This window comes from Mobula birostris, chromosome 22 (assembly GCF_030028105.1).
Source record: "Mobula birostris isolate sMobBir1 chromosome 22, sMobBir1.hap1, whole genome shotgun sequence".
Taxonomy (NCBI): Eukaryota; Metazoa; Chordata; class Chondrichthyes; order Myliobatiformes; family Myliobatidae; genus Mobula; species Mobula birostris.
This window is the reverse complement of record NC_092391.1, coordinates 50619998-50636963: the sequence shown is the minus strand read 5'-3', so window position 1 is coordinate 50636963 and position 16966 is coordinate 50619998. Positions and strand designations below refer to the sequence as shown.

General features: G+C 45.8%; 1 long non-coding RNA gene across 1 annotated transcript; it reads right to left on the bottom strand.

Moving 5' to 3' along the window:
* Positions 1-5603: 5603 nt before the first annotated feature.
* On the bottom strand, positions 5604-16032 carry LOC140186193 (uncharacterized). Its single transcript, XR_011882807.1, has 2 exons — positions 15678-16032; positions 5604-7856 (listed from the first exon to the last, which is right to left on the bottom strand). It is a non-coding gene; the product is annotated as an uncharacterized lncRNA (long non-coding RNA).
* Between the last annotated feature and the right edge of the window lie 934 nt (positions 16033-16966).

Sequence of the window (16966 nt, the reverse complement as noted above, 5' to 3'; positions counted from 1 at the left end):
TGAACAGGCTGGGGCTGTTTTTGGCTGGAGAGGCTGAGTAGTGTCCTTACAGTGGTTTATAAAACCATAGAGGTGTAGATAAGGAAGGTTGTCAGAGTCCACTCCCCAGTTTTCTTCCAGGAGAGTCTAAAACTAGAGGATGTAGGTTTAAGGTGAGAGGGAAAAAGCAGAAATTAAATTTGAGGGGCAAGGTTTGTGGTGGTTACAAGAACCAAGGTGCCAGGAGAGTGGTAGGAGAGGATAAATTACCTCAGCGTGTCCCCTGGGGCCTCAGGGGTTGGCTGCTGATCAGACATACAGCACACATCACCTCTACATGGGAATTCAGGCAATGTTCGGTGAAGCTGAGGAAGTGGTAGCGGTGGGGACAACTGTTTGTTTAAAAGATAGTTGGACAGGTACACGGACAGAAGGGTTTAGAGGGATATGGCCAAACACTGATATGGATGAGCTGGGTCTGTTTCTGTGCTGGAACTCTATGCCTCCAAGTCTTATTCCACAGGATTTTCTCCAGTAATTTCCCTACTACCAAATCATGGGCTTATTCCTGCTGTCCCAACCCCCCATAAATAGAGAATAACCCTGGCCAGCCTTCTAGCCCCTCATCTGTGGTGACTGAAGGCACAAATACCTTGCTCTCCAACCCTGCAATATTTTCCTCCGATTCCCACAGCAACATAGTAAAGGTTTCACTGGGCCTGCGGATCTAACCAGCCCCATGGTTTCCAGGACATCTAACACTCCCTCCTTCTTCATTCTGATATGTTCCAGGAAATTAACACACTCAACCATGAACTCACTGTCCTCCAAGTCCTTCTTAGTGACAAGGATTCATTTTAGTTCCTCAACCCTTAGCCAACCATCTCTCCCTTTTCATGGTTACTGGAATATGCCGGCCCTGAAATCTCACTAACATTCCTGTAAAAAAATCCCACTTGTTCGGTCATTTACCCGCAAGCATCTGCTCCCAACCTAATTTCACCAGGTCCCTTCTTACATCATGAAAATCAGTGTCAGCACCTAACTTAACCATTCCCATAATTATCCTGAGTTGTGTTCACAGTCTCAAAGTATTTCCCTACTACGGCCGTAGTGGTGCTGAAGAGCCCAAGACTGTACTGTACAACTGCAAGGTTCAGCCTGCATGTCTCTCATCAGATAATCGGCATGTTGTGCTAGAAAACTTTCCTGAACACAATGAAGTTCAACCCCTCACACTACAGCAATCTCAGTTAATTTTCAAATTGTTAATTTCCTTTGCAATTTGCTGTTTACCACTTGCTGCAACTTGTTTCCAAGTCAGCTACCCTAATTTCTACTGACTCTAGAACACCAGCAATACAATAACATCATTCTCCTGAGCACCAGCGTGTAGGCCTCTCCATCCTTCCACTGTCTCAATGACACACTACTCCACCACACACCCCTCCATCATCCCCTCTGCCTGACCCTACACCCACACACGTCTGTCCCCTCTGCCTGACCCTACACCCACACACATCTGTCCCCATTACTGACCCTACACCCACACACATCTGTCTCCTCGGCCTGACCCTACACCCACACACGTCTGTCCCCTCTGCCTGACCCTACACCCACACACATCTGACCCTACACCCACACACATCTGTCCCCTCAGCCTGACCCTACACCCACACACATCTGTCCACACTACTGACCCTACACCCACACACGTCTGTCCCCTCTGCCTGACCCTACACCCACACACATCTGTCCCCACTACTGACCCTACACCCACACACATCTGTCCCCTTGGCCTGACCCTACATCCACACACATCTGTCCCCGCGGCCAGACCCTACACCACACACATCTGTCCCGTGTACTGACCCTACACCCACACACATCTGTCCCCTCTACTGATCCTACACACACACATCTGTCCACTCTACTGACCCTACACCCAAACACATCTGTCCCCTCTACTGACCCTACACCCACACACATGTCTGTCCCTCTACTGACCCTACACCCACACACATCTGTCCCCATTACTGACCCTACACCCACACACATCTGTCCACTCTACTAACCCTACACCCAAACGCATCTGTCCCTTCTACTGACCCTACACCCACACACATCTGTCCCTCTACTGACCCTACACCCACACACATCTGTCCCCTCTGTCTGACCCTACACCCACACACATCTGTCCCCTCTGTCTGACCTCACACCCACACACATCTGTCCACTCTACTGACCCTACACCCACACACATCTGTCCCCTCAGCCTGACCCTACACCCACACACATCTGTTCCTCTACTGACCCTACACCCACACACATCTGTCCCCTCAGCCTGACCCTACACCCACACACATCTGTCCCCACTACTGACCCTACACCCACACACATCTGTCCCCACGGCCTGACCCTACACCCACACACATCTGTCCCCGCTACTGACCCTACACCCACACACATCCGTCCCTCTACTGACCCTACACCCACACACATCTGTCCCCTCTACTGACCCTACACCCACACACATCCGTCCCTCTACTGACCCTACACCCACACACATCTGTCTCCTCTGTCTGACCCGACACCCACACACATCTGTCCCCTCTACTGACCCTACACCCACACACACCTGTCCCCACTACTGACCCTACACCCACACACATCTGTCCCTCTGCTGACCCTACACACACACACATTTGTCCCCTCGGCCTGACCCTACACCCACACACATCAGTCCCCTCTACTGACCCTACACCCACACACATCTGTCCCCTCGGCCTGACCCTACACCCACACACATCTGTCTCTCTACTGACCCTACACCCACACACATCTGTCCCTCTGTCTGACCCTACACACACACACATCTGTCCCCTCGGCCTGACCCTACACCCACACACATCTGTGCCCTCTACTGACCCTACACCCACACACATCTGTCCCTCTGCTGACCCTACATGCACGCACATCTGTCCCCCCATCTGACCCTACACCCACACACATCCGTCCCTCTACTGACCCTACACACACACACATCTGTCCCCTCTACTGACCCTACACCCACACACATCTGTCCCCTCTGTCTGACCCCACACCCACACACGTCTGTCCCTCTGTCTGCCCCTACACACACACACATCTGTCCCCTCTACTGACCCTACACCCAAACACATCTGTCCCCTCTACTGACCCTACACCCATACACATCTGTCCCCTCTGCCTGACCCTTCACTCAGACAATCCCCTCTGCTGACCCTACACCCACACACATCTGTCCCCTCTACTGACCCTACACACACACACATCTGTCCCCTCTACTGACCCTACACCCACACACATCTGTCCCCTCTGTCTGACCCCACACCCACACACGTCTGTCCCTCTGTCTGCCCCTACACACACACACATCTGTCCCCTCTACTGACCCTACACCCAAACACATCTGTCCCCTCTACTGACCCTACACCCATACACATCTGTCCCCTCTGCCTGACCCTTCACTCAGACAATCCCCTCTGCTGACCCTACACCCACACACATCTGTCCCCTCTACTGACCCTACACCCACACACATCTGTCTCCTCTGCCTGACCCTACACCCACACACATCTGTCCCCACTACTGACCCTACACTCACACACATTTGTCCCTCTACTGACCCTTCACCCACACACATCTGTCCCCTCTGTCTGACCCTACACCCACACACATCTCTCCCCAGTACTGACCCTACACTCACACACATTTGTCCCTCTACTGACCCTACACCCTTACACATCTGTCCCCACTGTCTGACCCTACACCCACACACATCTGTCCTCTCTGCTGATCTTATGCCATACTGATCTCTCCCCTTTACTGACCCTACACCCACACACATCTGTCCCCTCTGCCTGATCTTATACCCATACACATCTGTCCCTCTACTGACCCTACAACCACACACATCTGTCCCCTCTACTGACCCTACACTCACACACATCAGTCCCCTCTACTGACCCTACATCCACACACATCTGTCCTCTCTGCTGATCTTATGCCCACACACATCTGTCCCTCTGTCTGACCCTACACCCACACACATCTGTCCCTCTACTGACCCTACACACACACACATCTGTCCCCTCTACTGACCCTACACCCACACACATCTGTCCCCTCTGTCTGACCCCACACCCACACACGTCTGTCCCTCTGTCTGCCCCTACACACACACACATCTGTCCCCTCTACTGACCCTACACCCAAACACATCTGTCCCCTCTACTGACCCTACACCCACACACATCTGTCCCCTCTGCCTGACCCTTCACTCAGACAATCCCCTCTGCTGACCCTACACCCACACACATCTGTCCCCTCTACTGACCCTACACCCACACACATCTGTCTCCTCTGCCTGACCCTACACCCACACACATCTGTCCCCACTACTGACCCTACACTCACACACATTTGTCCCTCTACTGACCCTTCACCCACACACATCTGTCCCCTCTGTCTGACCCTACACCCACACACATCTCTCCCCAGTACTGACCCTACACTCACACACATTTGTCCCTCTACTGACCCTACACCCTTACACATCTGTCCCCACTGTCTGACCCTACACCCACACACATCTGTCCTCTCTGCTGATCTTATGCCATACTGATCTCTCCCCTTTACTGACCCTACACCCACACACATCTGTCCCCTCTGCCTGATCTTATACCCATACACATCTGTCCCTCTACTGACCCTACAACCACACACATCTGTCCCCTCTACTGACCCTACACTCACACACATCAGTCCCCTCTACTGACCCTACATCCACACACATCTGTCCTCTCTGCTGATCTTATGCCCACACACATCTGTCCCTCTGTTGACCCTACACCCACACACATCTGTCTCCTCCACAGATTCCAGTTCCTATCCTTGCATGGCCTTTCAGCTTTCTCCACGCTGCTCTTGAATCCTTGTGATCTCCACACCTAACGTTGCAAACTCTTTCTGTATTTGTAAAAAATCTATGAAATTTAGATCTTGCTGTTACAACCCTGAACAATTTCTCCTCATTGTCAATGTAAATGGCAATGTTTGGATACAGATCCACTCTGTGTAAAGCAGTACATAGTTGGTGATGTGAAGGTGGAGTGGTTGCAGTCCTTTTGCGATACAGTTAAAACAGCAGTGAACTGAATCACTGTGGATGTGAGAACGGGAGATTTTGAGGAGGAACTGATGCAGGGATTTATGATTAGGCAGTGATTTCCAAAGTTACCTGAAATATCAGAGGTATGAATCTCAAAGCAAAAACTATCTTATAACTTGAAAGAGATTTCTATGGAGAAAAACTTAGCAGTAGGAAGCACAATGTGCAGACTCCTATGAATCCACTGTACATATGAATTTGGTGTTTACAGAATCTTCTTTCGACTTCACCAGCTTCAAGTCTTGATACAACTCCATGTTTTGTTTCGGATTTTCCCGCATTACTTAATTAAAACATCTCCCTTCAGCATGTTCTCAGATGGCACTCTGAGGAGAGGTAAAAAGTGAAGAATGTTTTGCAGATTAAATAAACATAATAACAATCATCTGCTTGCAAAATTTTAGACAAACTCTACAAATAAATCACAAAATGTATTAAAGTGAGGAATTAACACTGATTACTTTGTAATAAATTAGTCCAATAATAATTTGTATAGTTCTCCAAGCAGAAAACACAGCTTGATAATGTGCAACATTCATTGTATGAATGGTTAAGAACAAAGAGGAAATGTATTTATTCAATCCTCAACTTTTGTCACATTGTTCTGTTGTATTTCATGAAGATGTTTTCCTTTATCAAAGAAGGCGTGAACTTGAAATCAAATTTATCCTTGACCTTCCATTTGTTCTGTTAGGTGAGTTAGCTCAAATCAGCAAAGAGTTCAGGGTTTGTTGACCAGTTAAAGTCTGCAGGCACTCTTTGTCAGTCACAGTCCCAAAGGTCTGTCTAGCTTTTCCTAGAGATGAAGGTTCTACGGTGGAAGTGTCAGCCACTGTGCATTATTACTCACGGTACGAGTTTGAAGTGTCACAGCGCGTACCAAAAGTAATAATGGACCGTCACTGACATGTTATCCTTCCTCTCAGGCAAAACTGGTCTGGGGTTTTAAAATATTCTCGATGAGTTTTCAAAAATCTGCTGAGGAATATTTACTTTGGTTTCTTCATTCACTGTATCTGAGCACAGAACCACATTTGTCAGTAAAATGACTCAGGTACCAGTAAGTCCGCTTCTTGTGGACCGGTAGAATTCCATTGGACCAATGCCTGGTGTGGCTGTGCAAAGCCTCTTCACTTCATCCTGCTCTCATACTGAAGATGTTTGCTGATTTCTCTGGACTCAGCCAGTGTTGGCTGCCATGGATTCTGAGGATTCGTAAGATGGTTCAAGAAGTCTAATTGCCGTGAGCAGCTTGGTTTTCCTCCTTGAACTTTGATACCGATGGTCATATAGAGTTTGCTCAGCAAGAAACAGGCCCATCACCCCATCACATCCATGTCAAACTTTTTTCCCACCTACACTAATCTCATTTCCCACCTTGGAACCATAATTATACCTTGCCTACTTGAGTGTCTATCTAAATTTCTCTTAGCTGCGGTGGTTGTATATGATTCCACCACCTCCTCCGGCAGTGTGTTCCAAGCAAAGGCCACTCTGTGCAAAATTCTCTCTCCTTAAATCCACTTTGAAGCTCCTTCTTCTTGTTTTGCTCTTCTACCCTCATATTCTGATAGTGGTTAGCTTTGAATTAGGGAAGTCTGGACCTCCATAACAACGATGAAGAGGTAATGAGACCTGCATTAGATGGTATGAAGAGAAAGGGAGCTTCTGGTTTTAATTGTTTGTTCATGGGATGTTGATTTCTGCTGTTCCCTTCAAACCTCTGACCTGAGATATTCCAAGTTGCAATTAGTCAGTCAGGTACCAGATGAGCTGTGTTCAGAAATCCTTTCCAAATGAACTCCAGTGAAGGAATTTTTTCTTACGATGATCTAACAACAATGGGGTCATTCCTAATGCTGGCCTTTATTCAATATCCACTTTATGATCTGAATACAGATTCTTCAGTCACCATGAGTCACGTCTTCAGGTAAGTATTCCACGTTGCTGGATCCTGCTCCAGTCACTTCAGCAGGACACTCCTATAGTCCCTCAACAGAACACGGATTTTGTTTGTTCAGTCTCTGCTGGTAATGTCGCTGAAGTTTGGAGCACAGATCTTATTCTGATAAATGTACTCTTGCATTCTTTCCGAGGACCATACATTCTAGAAGTGGCGGCTAGAACTGCTCCCAGGACTTCAGTGTGACCTAATCAGTGCTTGTTGTATTCCAATCCATTAGATGGAAGCAATAGCATTCTCATAGCCTCTTATGTGTAGTTTTTATCCCACAGCAACTAAAAATCAATGCATATGAATTCCCAAGACAGGAAATCTGGATGAAGGACTAATCTACTACTGGCAGTGGCAAAATGGTGTTTGACCAAGTATTTAAAAGCTTTAGGTTTGGGGCATTGATACCACTTCCTACAAATGATGCTTAGTGCTTGAGGATAATACTGAAGATTGCTGCAACATTCAAAACAACATCAATGAATCTGCAAAACTGGCATGTAATTCACAAGGCATCTGTGCGTTTTGGTTGGAAGAGTTAATAAAGGTATTTCCTATAGTTTGTGTTTTGTGGTATCTGAACAGAGCAGTGAAGTAGGGACTTGGAATCCACAAACCATTAAAAGTAGAGTTTGAATATAAAAAATGCAGATGACGTGAATCAGAAATAAAAGAGAAAATGCAGGAAGTGCCGAGCGGGTCAGGCAGCATCTGTTGGAGAGAAAACAAAATTATTGTCTCAGGTTAATAACTTTTCCTCAGAAATGTTGGCACTTGTTATCGAAATCAACAAAAAACACTAAAAGCATCATTTTCAGAAGAGTCAAGTTCAGAAAGAAATCATTTAAAAATATCAAGGTATATATAAGCATTTGGATAGACATGGACTGATTAAGGACGTCAGCCTGGCTTTGTGTGTGGTAGGTCATGGCTAACCAATCTTCGAGAGTTTTTCAAGGAAGTTACCAGGAAAGTGGATGAAGGCAAGGCAGTGGATGTCGTCTCTGAGGACTTTAGTAAGACATTTGACAAAGTCCCACATGGGAGGCTGGTCGAGAAGGTTCAGTCGCTCAGCATTCGGGGTGAGGTAGTAAATTGGATTAGACCTCGGCTTCGTAGGAGAAGCCAGAGTGGTTGTACATGGTGGCCTCTCCTACTGGAGGTCTGTGACTAGCGGTGTGCCGCAGAGATAGGTGCTGGGTCCTCTGTTGTTTGTCATCTATACAAATGGTCTAGATGGTAATGTGGTTAACTGGATCAGCACATTTGTGGATGACACCGAAGATTTGGGTGTAGTGGACAGTGAGGAAGGCTATCGTGGCTTGCAGAGGGACCTGCATCAGCTGGAAAAATGGGCTGAAAATGGCAGATGGTGTTTATTGCAGACAAGTGCAAGGTTTTGCACTTCGGTGGGACCATCCAGTGTAGGTCTTACACAGTGAATGGTAGGGCACTGAGGAGTGTGGTAGAACAAAGGGATCTGGGAATACAGGTACGTAATTTGTTGAAAGTGGTGTCACAGATAGATAGGGTCATAAAGAAAGCTTTTGGCACATTGGTCTTCATAATGTATTGAGGACAGGAAATGAGATGTTATGTTGAAGTTATATAAGACGCTGGTGAGGCCTAATCTGGAGTATTGTAGATGTAGACAAGGTTGAAGGAGTGCAGAGAAAGTTTACAAGGATGCTGCCGGGTCTGGAGGACCTGAGTTATAAGGAAAGATTGAATCGGTTAAGACTATGTTTTTAGAATATAGAAGATTAAGAGAAATTTTGATGGAGGTATACAAAATTATGAAGGATAGAGAGAGGGTAAATGCAAGCAGGCTTTTTCCACCAAGGTTGGTGGGGGGGGGGGTCATGGCTTAAGGTTCAAAGGTGAGAAGTTTAAGGGAACACGAGGGGAAACTTCTTCAGTCAGAGCATGGAATGAGTTACCCGCACAACTGGTCCATGCAAACTTGATTTCAGCGTTTAAGAGAAGTTTGGGTAAGCGCATGGATAGTAGGAATATGGAGGGCTATGGTCCCGGAGCAGGTCATTGGACGTAGGCAGTTTAAATGCTTTTTGGCATGGACTAGATGGGCCAAAGGGCCTGTTTCTGCGCTGCACTTCTCTATGACTCCATCTTGGATTGACAAGGATTGAAGCTACATTGTCACTGATCGTAGAGGGATCAGTTTAATCTGGAGGCTGGAGACAGAGAGGATCCCTGAAGAAACAGTGGGAATAATTGATGGGGGAAAGGGGGGCAGCAGGTGTGTGGGAGCTAGTGAAGGAATTCAAAAATTAAGACCAATTCATCCAGGAGATACAAGTGAAAGGTATTACCTCAGGGAGGGCTGGGAGTGTAGGATTTGGAAAAGACAAAATGGTCAAGGAAAATTAGCTAAATACTTCAGGGAAAAAGGATGAGGAGGATATATTGATAGGGCTGATCAAGGGAAGAAGGACGGAAGTTTATGGAGGGCGTAAAGAATAAAAGCCCCAGTATTGACCGATTGACCTGTCTTAGTGCTCTGAATACTGTGCATTTAATACAAAATGGAACTGAGCCTCATTGCACAAGAGAGTCAGGAATCTCATCATGAATATTGCTTAACGCAGAATCAGCTGCCACAAACCATTTTACCTGAGTTATTGCTTTTAGTGTTTTGCCTTGCCCAGTTCAAAGCCTTGAGGATGGGAAATGCACCTTCACAGAGACAGTACCAAGAACATTAATATCTTTAGCAAGTGTTACAGCACATTGGATTAATCACTGATAACCCGTGTGACTGAGATCGTCTTTGGCTCTGATGGTTTGCTGGAAATTGGATCTCGCAGGTCATTTCATGCGTGTAAACAGGAGCAAAGGGGGAAAGGGAAGCAAGGGCTTGCATTCAAAAGGAAGCTCTGGTTTTGAGTGGAACCATTTCTCAGGAACCCCACACAGCTCTGTCAGTCTGGAATGGAAATGATGAGTTAAAACATGTATTATTAATGAAGGTGGTTAAGTGGGACAGGGGTTGGTCTCTCTGTCTTGTTCCGTGTTTGATCAGTAACTAACAGGTGAGTAATTGTTTTCACTGAGCATGTGCCCATGGAGCAATGAGAATCTACCTGTGATCAGACAATATTGATCTTGCCAATTTTGCCAAATAGATTAATATATTAACATATGTGTCCATAGGGACGTGACAAATCCAAACATGACAACAGATAGTCCAAAAGTCTGTTAACATTTTTAGGGTTAATTTTGATTTTCCTGCTTAGCTGCTATGTGTGACCTCTGATTCCTCCACGGAATATGGCAATCAACCACATTTCTGCCTTCCTACTTGCTGTATGCCTCCTACCTTCTGGCAAGTTGCACTTGAATCACATTGTTAGGTGCTAATTATGTTTTGCACAAGTGATTAACAGTTTCAAGAAAGGCAAGTGGCACTAGATCAGCTGAGCGATTATTGCTATCCACAAAATAACTTTGCGATATCGACCTGGGGGAAAAACACTTAAGGAAGTAAAACCCCATATTTACCCAGCTGTTAGCTAAAAGATGGCACTTTATCCACATCTGCATGCAAACATGAATCCAGCTGTGAATGTCTAGAATTTGCACCAGCACAATGCAGGTCCCATCCTCAGCGTTTTCCGTCTATCTCTTGCAGCATCTCCATCCCTCCAAACATCTGGCCCCTGTGACCAATGTTTAAATATCAGAAAATACACACAAGAAAAGGCTCTTACACTCTTTCTATCCAAACTCCAATACACTTGCCCACACCTACTGTGGATGTGCGTTATGGAACTGCTCTCTTCCATCCTTGAAGTAATATGAAGCAGTCTTGACCTCATTATTCTCCTAACAACTACCCTCCACAGCTATGCTCTGACTTCTAGAAATGAATAGAGAGGGTATTATTTTATTGGGCCACTGCTTCTTTAACTTCCAGCAATGAGAATTCTGTGCTCCTGCCCTTTGCAAAGCCTGCTCCCTATGAAATGAAACAAAATTATCCAGTTGTTACACTGGGGTTGTCTGAATTCACAGCTTCACCTGCTGGGCATGATCTACTGCCCTGATATTAGGAACACCTAACACAGAAGCATGACGAGCTTCTGACTGGCACTTTAAATCATTTGGTATCCTCAAAATAATTAATAAAATCATGTTTTGGAAAAGACAGCATCCTTCAGAGATATCCCCTTTGCTCTACCTATCCCTCCTCACCTTTTTTGCTACTGAAAACCAGCTTGCTTTTTCTCTCTTGCTCAGTTCCGGTGAAATGCCTCTCTCCACAGATGCTGCCTGACCTGTTAAATGCTTCTAGCATTTTCTGTTTTTTTTTAAATTACGAGACACAGAGGGACGTTTGATAGGAGGATAAAATATATGAAGAAAATACTGGAGTTTTTAATTAGACATATTTTATTAGTATATTTTTAGTCAGTTTGGATCTGGAGTGCTGCATTCAATTGTGGTTGCTCCATTCCAGGAAGGACGTGGTGGCTTTGGAGAGTATGTGGAAGAGGACACTGCCTGGATTAGAGGACATGAGAAATGAGGAGAAGTTGGACAGACTTAGGTTGTCTTCTCTGGTGCAGCGGAGGCTGAGGGGAGACCTTAATTTTATTAATTAGGCATCCCTTAGTCTTGTTAGACCATGGATTTGCGCCTTGGAAGGTTTCCAGGGTGCAGGCCTGGGCAAGGTTGTATGGAAGACTGGCAGTTGCCCATGCTCCATGCCACAGATGTTGTCCAACTAGGGCTGATACAGCTTGGCACTGGTGTCATCGCAGAGCAATGTGTGGTTAAGTGCCTTGCTCAAGGACACAACACACTGCCTCAGCTGAGGCTCGAACTAGCAACCTTCAGATCACTAGACTGATGCCTTAACCACTTGGCCACGCGCCAACACATTGGGAGAGACCTAATACACATTTATAAGCCCATGAGGGACATAGAGTATCTTTTTTTCCCGGGGTTGAAATGTCTAATACCAGAGGGCACACATTTAAAGTGAGGGGTGGAGGGGGACGACGACAGTGAGTTCAAAGGAGATGTGCGGGACAAGTTTTTTTTTTACACAGAGGTTGGTGGGTGCCCGAAATGTGCTGCCAGGTGTGGTGGAAGCAGATAAAATAGAAGTTTTTTTGGAGAGGCACATGAGCATATCCTATGGGCTGGCCAGTGGTGTAGTGAGGCGGTTGGTCCTGAGTTCAAATCCGGCTGGGTCCCAGCAGCGGAAGAAAGGCCTGGCAATTTACTTCCATGAGAACCCTATGGACAATTACCCCATCCATAAGGTCGCCATGAATCGACAGTGACTCGATGGCACTCCAACAACAACATGAGTTTGCTGAGAATGGAGGGAAAGGGGAATTGTGTAGGCAGAGGGGTTTAGATGTCATGAGCTGAATTTTGTATTTCATTTAATACAACATTATTGGCCGAATATCCTGTTCCTGTGCTGTGTTGTTCTATGTTCTATGAAGATTTTGCATTGTTACATGATACCATATGCATAATTTGTAGAATTGTTGCTACCTCTAAGTAAAGGCTTTAGCAATTATTAACCAGGCTTTTTGCTACCTATATGGCATTATAGATTATTAATTGTGTGACATACCACTGTAAATAAAACTGGACAGTATTGCTTTTAACTAAAGCAGTGTCAATCAGTATTTGCTCACAGCTGGGAGGGAACTGTATTCTCATCATCTCTGTTGACTAGCACAGTAATGATGAGCAGCATCCTGACTGATCTTATCCCCTAGTGTGTAAAACTAACTTCACTTGAAAACTTCACTCAAAAGCAGAAGAGCAAGTCACACAGCTGAATCCTGTCCCGATCAGAACAAGTGTTGAAAAAGTGCAGAGGGCTGTCTGTTTCAGGTAATTAAAATAGAACGAGCTCCATTATGCATAAAAAAATCCTTCATTAAAAAATAATGATTTGTGAAAGGAGGGATGAAAATCTCGAACATGAGTTGTTCTCCATGAATAAGTGCAATTTGCAGGAAAGGTGCAGGTACTTCTAGCTCCAGTAGGTGGCAGATGTGTTCTTTCGTCCCGTCCTGTAACTCGAACTGTTCCCAGTGCGCCAAAGTCACCTGATTTCATGGATTGCTTCACAGGTACAAGTTTACGTGTTTTCTTGGAATTGTCACAACCTATAAGCCAAATTGCCATAAGTACACCAAACCTTCCAAATTTATGGAACCTCCCGTGTTGACTTCTCTCCCCTCACACTCAGCATCTCTCCTGACAACAGCCCATTATGTCCATTGAATTTTCTGCACCTATAGTCCCACGGTTCATTAACTGCAGAAAACTTACGCCTGGAATTAAAATGGTAGTTAAATACTAAATAACCATTCTTTAAAATTATCATAGAACACGGAACAGAAGAGCATAGGAACCGGGCCGTCGGACCGCGATGCTGTGCTGGACACGATAAACTAAATCTTTTCAGCCTGCGCGTGATCTGTACACAATTGCAACACAATAACATGTTTTCCTTGTGATTTAACTAGATGGGGCAGGCAGCTAGTGCGCACTAAATCTATCCCTGAGCGCTCTGGAGGTAGGAAGGTTCTAAGACAGAACAATAAACAGCCTCACTGCCTCCCTCCCTGCTGTCTGGGACGAGGGCATAGCTCCCAGGATACAGACTCCTGCTTCCACATGGTTTGCAGACTCCTTCCAGTGACCGTTCTTGTGGCAGGGAAATCTCATTCAAATCCTGGCCTGGCTCTATATTCACGTGCACACATTTAAAGGTGGTCAGGACAGTGAGGCAGATGTTCCTCTTTGAGTCGGAACAAGTGCAGGGTCAGGCCCATGAAGCTCCTTGCTCTGGGCTCACTCTTAACTGGTGAACTTAGTTCCTATTTTGGGCAGGACAAACTAACAACTTTTCAACATAGATTGATGGATTAAATAATGGAGAGAGGTTGAACAATTTGGTACTTTTTACATTGGCAGGACAATGATGGGTGATTTTACAGAGCTGTATAAAATCATGAAGGGTATAGGTGGTGAATAGGCACTGTCTTTTACTCAGAGTTGGTGAATCGAGAATTAGAAGGCACACGTTTAAGGCAAGAAGGAAAAAAAATAATAGAGATCTGAGGGGCAACCTTTTCACTCAAAGGGTGGTCAGTATACTGAATGAGCTGCCAAAGGAAGTGGCGAGAGAGGTACATTAACAACATTTAAAACATACTTCAAGGAGTAACTGCATAGGGAAGGTTTAGAGGCATATGGCCAAATGTAGGTAAATGGGAATAGTTTTGTTGGGAATCTTGGTCAACATAGACCAGTTAGGTCAAAAGGTCACTTTCTGTGCTGTATCGTACAATGAGGTGATTTACGTTGTTAACTCTTGAGCAAGTAGGTGCCAGTTTCGCAAAAACACCTGTACCTTTCTGCTTCATTCATCCTACTCAACGTGTTTAAGACAGAGTCAAAATGTCTAAAACATTACTAATCCCAGAACTGCCCCTGGTTCAGGGAAAGCCCATCTATCGGGCCAAAATACTTAATACCACCCAGCATGATGGGTGAACAACCTTGAAAGAACATCAAATACCTTGCAGGCAGGGAAGTCTTTGACTGTCAGTGAGCTTCCTTAGTTTGGTTCTCAGAATCTGCTCTTGGACAGCAAGCAACATTTACTTAATGTTAGCCTTCATTTCAAGAGGACTAGAATACAAGAGCAAGGAATGAAATGTTGAGGCTTTATAAAGCACTGGTCAGATCGTAGTTGGAGCGTTGTGAGCAGTTTTGGGCCCCTTATCTAAGAAAAGACGTACTGACATCGCAGACGGTCCAGAGGAGGTTCAGGAAACTATTCTGAAAATGAAAGGGTTAATGTATGAGGCGCATTTGATGGCTCTGGACCTGTACTCTCTGGAGTTTAGAAGAATGAAGGGGGATTTCATTGAAATCTATCAAATATTGAAAAGCCAAGATCGAGTGGATGTGGAGAGGATGTCTCCTATAGTGGGGGAGTCTAGGACTAGAGGGCACAGATAGAGAGGATGTGGAGAGGATGTCTCCTATAGTGGGGGAGTCTAGGACTAGAGGGCACAGCCTCAGAATAGAGGAAATCCATTTAGAACGGAGTTGAGGAGGAACTTATTCAGCCAAAGGGTAGTGAATTTGTGGAATTCATTGCCACAGGCGGCTCTGAAGGCCAAGACATTGGGTATTTTTAAAGCAGAGTTGATAGGCTGTTGATTAGTCAAAGGTTACGGGGAGAAGGCAGAAGAATGCGGTGGGAGGGATAGTAAATCGGCCTTGACGGAGCGTACTCGATGGCTCGATTGGCCCATTCGGCTCCTATGTCTTATCATCTTACTATCAGTGGGTTTGATGGAGAAGGTGGACACGTTCAGATCATTGTGGCCAGTTCCAACCTTCAGGGATCCCACGGAATGTAAGTCGGGAGGTGGAATCGTACAAAGATGCGGACAGTTAGTGCAGAATCGCGGACAGTATAAAGCTTTAGATGGAACAGTTAGTTCAGAAGTGTGGACGTACCCGCTGTGGATGCGCTCTCGTCCCGTCGTTCCACGAACCGTCCTCACAGATTCGCTCCCTCCGCAAGCAGCCCCTGATTTTTTTGGGCTTCATCCGGTGCCGGTTGGTCTATAAATCGGGGCCGCCCGGCAATCCGAGCCGGAATTCCGTTACCTGCTGGGATTGATAAAGAGTTCTTGTAACAAACTCTCATCCTGCCGCTGCTAATCTGTGTCTCACAGCGAGCCCACGCTGTTGTATTTATATCACGAACCGCTTTCCCTTTCCGTTCTGGAACAATTTCTGTTCACTGGACTGGGTTATTTGCTTTAGCAAGCCCTCCCTCTGAAGTGGTCTCTTCACTTGTGAACATTTCATACTTTCAACTCATTTCACAGCAAAGCGCACAGGCAGAGCTAGAATTGTTCACCGATAGTGCCACACGGGTGTCTGTCTCCCTCCCTCCTGACACACTAATAGAGACGGCACACATACACACATCGCTACAGACAGACAGACAGACAGACACACACACACACTGACCACGCTACCACGCACACACGAACAGTTTCTTGCACACCCGCATACACACAGACATAGAGGCATACACATACACACTGACGCACAACTACACACAGATGCACATGTAGATACGGACAAATCAAGCTCACACCCACGTTATGTGTCGCCAGCAGTCAAAAGGTTACCGGTCTCTATTTTCGAGAGGTAATCACGAAATCTAAGATAGTTTCCGTATAAGTGCTGCGGGAGCGGGTGACGCGTTTTCGAAGAAAGTTAAAGTCTGTTATGTAAGGTGGGTGTAATATATCCCATAGTTCAAGGGTTGGATCTCAAACAGGATTTGTTTCTAAGATCGACGATTAAACAACTAGTTTTTAAAAAATGTTTTCATTGGTGGGAAGTAGTTGGGCGTAAGTTGGCTACCATGTCTCCAGTCCCCAAACAGAAGCAACATTTCATTGTCTACTGGACACCATGAGACATGCCAGTACTGGAAAGGCCCTATCCAACTATCCAAGTAACCCTTTCCTCTAGTCTGACTATACAGCACAGAATTAGCCCAACCAGTCCAGCCATCCACGGTGGCCACCCAACATGCCATTTTCAGCTCATATCCCACTAAACTTAGCCCCAAATATACCTATGCATGAGCTTCTTAAATGACACTGTTGTACCTACCTCAATCACCTTCCCTGGTAGCTCGTTCCAGATAATTATCACCTCCAGCATGAAAAAGTTGCCCAGGACCCTTTTAAATCTTTTCCCTCTCACCCTATATCAGTGCGCTC